Below are 7,158 nucleotides of genomic sequence, written 5' to 3' on the forward strand. Positions count from 1 at the left end.
TTTATCCTCAGTCATTGACTGTAGGGTGACCTCTGCATCACAGTCATATCCTGTGAACAGCAGAAAGTGATTTTGTAGGGAAGAACCACCTAATGTGATGTAGGTGTCTTCTCTATGGTAAGTGAAAGCTTGAAAGTGCAGTATCTTTGTTTATGTAAACAGAAATATAATAAAGACATATTCCTTATCATGCACCAGCGGCCGGGAAAGTTGAACGGTGCAATGGCCTGCTTAAAACTACCTTGAAGGCACTGGGTGGGGGAACCTTCAAGAATTGGGATATTAATTTAGCAAAGGCCACCTGGTTGGTGAACACTCGAGGTTCCACCAACCGAGCAGGTCCTGCCCAATCTGAGCCCTTGCAAACGACAGAGGGAGATAAGGTTCCAGTGGTACACATGAGAGGTATGCTGGGAAAAACTGTTTGGATTAATCCTGCCTCCAGCAAAGACAATCCCATCCGTGGGGTTGTCTTCGCTCAGGAACCAGGTTGCACCTGGTGGGTGATGCAAAAGGATGGAGAGACCCGATGCATACCTCAAAGGGACCTTGTTTTGGGGTGAACTACCCATGACAGTGTGGCTGTATCCATATTTGCATGTATGTAGAGATAGATATATATTTTAACAGTTTAAACTCAATGTAATATGTTGGTATGGGAAAAAAATTCGGGGTGGATAATGTTGGGGGTTAGGTTTGTTCCTTCTTTCTCTAAAGAATTTTTTCCCCATAAGTTACCAAGGAGACCAAGTGTTGGATACTTGAGAGTACTTAACCGAAACAAAGAGGTGGACAAAGGTGGAAGGGGGAGATAACCAGGTGAAAGACAAAGCTTGAGGCAGCTGCGGGCCCATCTTTTTCCGGCGTTCGGGGAGGGAGAGAACGGCTGTTGCTGGCTGGAAGAGTTTCACTGTGGCCAAAGGGATCCAGTCCTGGAAAATCTACTATCACCAGTTTGGCCTAAATCCTGAGTTTTCCCGGCCACCTGCAGGAGCTGGTCCAGGCCCTGCCTCGCCTTCGGCTTCTTCGGCGCTGCTCCTCTTGCTGCAGCGTGACCCTGCACCCCCTGCGCTGCCGGGACATCCTGCCCCTGCCTGCCGGGACACCCTGCCATCCCAGCTACCAGCCCGGGACTTTTCCACTGTTTCAGCTTGGTGCTCTGAGGATCCTGCAGGGACACCGAGACCGAACTGCCCTGGGTTTTGTGAAACAAAGCCCTCAAGGTTCTTGGTACTGTTTTCGTTTGTTATTAATGCTGTAGATGTTTGGTGGGGGGATTTTTTGTGTTTGTTTGCTTTGTAATACATACTAGTAAAGAACTGCTATTCCTATTTCCCAAATCTTTGCCTAAGAGCCTCTGATTGTAAATTTATAATTGAAAAAGAAAAAAAAAAAAAAAGGTGGAGGGGGGGTTTACACTCTCCATTCCAAAGGAAACTCCAGTTGTTTTTTGTTTTTTTTTTTTTTTTTATTACCTAGCAAATACCTGTCTTCCCAAACCAAGACAAAATGTTATTATTTTTTTCTGGGGACCTACCTTTAGCTTTCCCAAGGGCTCATTCCATGTCTTGGTCCCCAAAATGAAAAGCCCCCGACACCCCTAATCTTCTTGAAAAACCTTTTCATCCTTTATTCTTTTTCTGCAATCCTTCTTTAGGTGCCCCTTCTTTTTGCAGTAAAAACATTCAGGGGGCTCCCTTTTTGATCTGGAATCCTTATCTGAAGGATTTGTGGGTTTTCTCTGCGTTCTTCTTACCTTATCTCGATAACGTTCTTGTTTTTGCACCTCCTTTACAGCTGCTACCAATACCTTAGCCTGTACCTTTTGCTTTTCTTCATCCCTCCTCATGTATATCTTTTGGGCTTCCCTCAATAATTCCTGCAAGGTTTTCTCCTGCCAATTATCCATTTTTTCCAATTTCCTCCTTATGTCCTCCCAAGATTTTGCAACGAATTGTGTTTTTAACACTTCCCCGATAAGGGAATTGGGATCCGCTCCGGAATATACCTGTAAACTTTTCCGGAGTCGGTCCAACCAAACGGATGGGGATTCTTCCTTTCCCTGACATTCTCCAAACACTTTACTGATGTTTTGCCCCCTTGGTACTGCTTCCCTTATGCCCCGAATCATGATACTCCTAAAGTCTATCATATTTCGCCCACCTTCCTCGGTCTGAGAATTCCATCCCGGACTTAGGCTAGGCCATTTCAGGTCCCCGGGAGCACCCTGGGGGTTGCGGCGATCCCAATCTCAGATCCCCGCCTGTCGGATCATGTCCCTTTCTTCGGGGTTAAACTGTGATCTTAAACTGGACATGAGGTCTTCGTAAGTGTAAATGCTACCTCCCAGAAAATCATCGAATCTTTCAGCCACCCCAAAAGGATCATCCAATAACCTGCCCATCTCCTTTTTGAAAGCCCTTACATCCCCGGTATTGACTGGAACATTTACAAAACCAATAATCCCAGGGGCCGTGGGCACTTCCCTTAGAGGGAAGAGATGGTGCTTTTCCTCCTCATTCTCGCTTCCTTCCTCGTTCGCTTGCTTCGCCTTTCGTCGGGTTCGGCTAGCAGGGGGGGAGATCCACTGGAGTCAGTTTTCTGACTCCCGTGGGTTGCGGGGCTGGTGGAGGAGGGAAGAATGGCTGCGGTGAAATCAGAGGCTGTGCCAAGGGACGTGATCCTTCCGATGGCTGTGAGGGAAATGGGGATGGGTTCTGTGAAGGGGCTTGTGGCACTTGTAGTCCCTGAGCCTGCGGGTGTTGTGCCTCTAGGGTTGGAGGAGGCAGCGCCGGGGGTTCTGGTGTGTCTTTCAGAGTTGTGAGAAGAGGTGTATGATTAGAAGGTGTGTCGGGAGGTAGGGGCAAAAGTGGCGGGGGGCAATGGAGTTGTTTTTGAGTCCTGTGGCGTTAAGGTATGTAAGGTTTTGGTCCGGTCCCGCCATCGGGATTCCTTGTGAGGGGCCCGGAGCCGGTGCTGGCTGTATTAAAGGTCCCGGAGGTGCCGAGGAGGACGCCTGAGCCGGTACAGGCGGAGGTGTGGGTCTTAGGTATGGAGGTGGGAGATAGTCAGGGGGATCCCATGTGTCACCCGGAGCTGAGACACCCCTCTTGGATCTTAGAGTAAACAATCCCGTCCTGGATCCTACCCGCAATTTTGCATACATTTTTTCCTCATGGTCTTGTGGTTCTTTATTAGCCACATAGTTACATAAAGCCTTGCAAGTCCATTTTTCAAATGTGCCAAAAGTGGGCCAAATTACATGATTCCTTAACCCTTTTCCTCCCCAAACCTCTATGCAAAAATAAATCATTTTTTCCTTGGACTTACCTTTCCTTTTAGAACATTCCTCCCAATGTTCTAGCATCCATCCCAATGGACTTTCCCGTGGGATCTCGAGGGATTTATCCTCTGATTCTGAACCTTGTTTTTCTTTGGCTTCTTTCTGGAACTTACTCTTTTTCTGTCCCCTTTTCCAAGGGCAGCTCACCTTTTCAGAGGTGTTTTCTTAGCTTTTCGCTAAGAGCCGATTTCCTCTCCAAGGTGTTTCCACACACACCGGGTCCCACTTTCTGAGCAGGTTTACTTACCCTTTCGGTGAGCTGAGCTGAGGGCTTTTTCCACCAGCGACGGTCCTCTGCCTTGTGTCCTGGCCTCTTACCAAGCCCCTAGGCAAAAGGTTTACCGATTTCCCGAACTCAAAGGAACGTAACCTTCCCTTTTAGCTTTCCCGTGATCGGTCCCCCGGATTCCCCTTGAATCCGGGTTTTATGAGCAAAATGAGTTTTGCCGTTTCGCTTCCCTGTTTGCCGACCAAGTCCCTCGCGGGAGATTGGAAATGCAGCGCGCAGGCCCACACCCGGTTCGTGACAAAGCCACGTCTCACTCACTCACCCAAACACACTCACTCCACCCGCAATACTTGCAGCTATTTTCCTGCGTGGAGTCTTCGTGCACGGAGAATTTTACGAGTGAAAGTTTTAGCCGCGGCTCCGAAGGACCTTCCCTGGTCCTTCCTGAGTTCCCTGATATTTCTGGATCCAGAACCTCATTTCATCGTGGCGTTCAACCTAAATTTGTTCAACCTAAATTTGTTCGTGATACAATAGCTACCACGGGGTTTCCCGTTTTGCGGGGGCCGCCGAAAAAAAATCGGCAGAGGCGCCTTCCCACGCAAAGGGGTTCCGCAGCACCGATATTGTATCCGAGTCACGGCACCAATTTGTTTTAAATGATCAGAGCCAATTTCCAAAATCAAAGATTTAGTTAACAAATTTGAAAAGCAATTTCGGGAAACGCCACGATAAATCAGGACAACATCGATCGAATGTTGGGTGAACAATCCAGGAGCAGCAAAGGGTGCTTCTCCAGAGTACTGCCCACGCATTCGGGGTCTCAGGGGAGGTGTTTTAGACCATTTTTCTACCCTGAGGCGTAAACAAGACGGTAACGAACCCGAAGAATATGACATCATATACATAATACAGTCATTGGAATGTCCGGTATCCCACAAGGAATATCTGAAAGAGTTTCCTGAGAAATTAAAAAGATGTCTGAATGAAAAAGTCTCCGAATCTTCTGTCGGGAGGTTTCTGCCGCCCTCCACCCAGATTGGTATGGGATCTCCTGATGAACTGTGAAGATGTGGTCAGCCCGCGATTAATGGGTCGTTTCCCGGTTATGTCTCTGGCAGATGTCGAGGTAACACCGTTGGACTGTGAAAAAGACTGTGGTGTGGAAAGAGATGCCCTGGAACTGTTTCCAGGAACTCAGGGGTTTTTACATTACACTGTAAAGTTTTAATACACACAACTTTAATCCATGCATTTAATGCTATGTATCTATTACATGATCTTCCATTCTGCTTCAGCCAAGGCCACAATCTGCCTGCACCAGCCCCGGGGCGCCCTGACTTTGAAAGGCGTCACTGGGGCATGGAAAGCCTCCTCTTCCTTGCCGCAGGGAGCTGGGCTCTGCACTGCACAAAGCGGCTGCGGAGGTCATAGCCCAGCTCACTCAGCCTGGGCCCGGATGGCTCCTGAGCAGCCCCGAGCACTGGAGACTGCCTCAAGCCTAGCACTGCACTCTCAACAAGGCTTTGGTGACAATGTGGAGGATCTGTAGTCTGCCTCCTCCTCTTCCTCGGCAGGGACTCGTGGTCAGTGTGCTGCACAAAGCGGCTGCGGAGGTCGTAGCTGCCCAGCACGGATCCGCTCGTGTCTCTGGGCCACAGCGGGGTTTGCTCCTCAGCAGCCCTGGGGGCACCAGCGCACCACAAGCTCCTGCTGGAAGGTCCTGAAGCTGCCCCGTTCCCAGAAGCGTGGTCACAGCTTGCAGGGTCCCTTCTCTCTGCAGGGTGCTCACAGTCCATGGTGTCCACAGAGCAGCTGTGGCTGTCCCTGCCCCACAGCGGGGATCTGCTCCAGGCCTGCTCCCTGCCAAGCTCTTCCACAGCCACCAGCATGTCCTGGAAAGAGAACAGTGGAGAGTTGCTGCCCTTCCCTCCTGAAAGGGCCACAGTCAGTGGGGAACCCCCACAAGTTCTGGGAGGGGACATTTCCGAGCCTCACAAAGGCTCTTCTGGAGGGCTGACAAGGCCGAAGGGCCAAAGGCCCACACATGGGATGGATCCAGATGGGATGAATCCAGGTGGGATGCTTTGAGAGGAAGCAGCATTATGGCTGAGAAGAATGCTGCAGAGTGGGACGGGGAAAAGGAAAAATGCTGCGATCCTAGCAAGAAATCCACTGCTCCTCTGGTGCCCTGGCCCTCCATCCCAGAGTTACCTTTATCGTGCCCAGCAGCCCCTGTGGGCCAATAGAAGCCGCCTGCTTGCTGCTGGCTGCTGCCCAGTGGCTGAGGAAGGGAGTGGCATATGGTGGTGCCTGTGAGGAAGAAGCCTTCTCTACAATCTTCAGATCAGAGCATCTGGAGAAAAAAAGGGTCATCTCAGTTTAGGGCTGTTGGCGCAGCCTCCTCTGGGGTTCAGTCGTTTTCTTGCAGAGGTTTCTGTCACAGAAGACTTAACCAAGGCCACTGCTGGCAAGTTCAGCTAGAGCCTTCCCACCCAGTCTGCTCCTGTCACAGCAAATCCTCACCTTTATACCTTCCACAGCCTCCGTTTCATAAATTCACAGACTTGCTTGGGTGGGAAGGGACCTTAAGGCTCATTTTGTTCCACCCCCCTGACATGGGCAGGAATGCCTTACAGTGGACCAGGCTTCTCCATGCCCTGTCCAACCTGGCCTTGAGCACTTCCAGGGATGGGGCACCCACAACTTCTTTGGGCAGCCCCTTCCACTGTCTCATCACCCTCACACTGAAGCATTTCTTCCTAATATCTAACGTAAACCTGCCCTGGGTCAGCTGAAAACTGATACCCTTCATCCTGTCCAACCCTCCCTGATGAAGAGTCCCTCCCCATCTTCCCTGGAAGGCCCCTTTTAATTCTCTTGCTCTTCTCTACATAAGTCCAGCATCAGAGAGCAGACAAGTTACATCAGGGCAGCAGCCTGAAGGAGAGACATGGGGTAGTAGAGGTTTCATAGCACTGAATGATGCAGGTAGTGATTGCATTCAGTGACAAAAACACTCTGGAGTATGAGAAGCAAAACAATGAACAGGGAAAAGGAAATGCCTTCTGAACACATCTGATCCTGGTTGTTACCTGGCATAAAAGAGCAGGTAGGCTTGCTGCCGGAGAGCTGTGTCAAGGCAACAAAGCTCCACAGACTCATCGTTCATCTGGTACCACAGCCCATTGCTGGCCTGTGAAAACAAGGCAAGGATTTCCTCATGGTTTCTGTCCAAAAACACTGGCAGAAAACTAAAACAAATTGTACGTCAAAAAAACACCAGTCCAGCACCTAAAGAGATCTTCTGCCCCAAAACCTTGGCTGTCAGTAGCACTGACGGGAAAGTTTCTTTTCCCCAACACACATTCTCCGCATTGGGAAGGAAGGAAGTTGCTCTTTACCTTTGTGTAGCAGAAATAGTGTCCTTCATGGCAGCTGACCCCACTGTGCACCAGGACAGCATACAAGGAGTAAAGGACGGCTTCTCCCTCCGCCTGGGACATGTACGGGCGAAGGTCCAGGTACTCGGGGTACTCCACAATCTATAGAGACACCAAGAGGGCTCACAAGTGACCCTGATCTG

This window comes from Chamaea fasciata, unplaced genomic scaffold, assembly GCF_029207755.1.
Source record: "Chamaea fasciata isolate MVZ Bird 193981 ecotype frontalis unplaced genomic scaffold, bChaFas1.0.hap1 SCAF_27, whole genome shotgun sequence".
Classification (NCBI taxonomy): domain Eukaryota; kingdom Metazoa; phylum Chordata; class Aves; order Passeriformes; family Sylviidae; genus Chamaea; species Chamaea fasciata.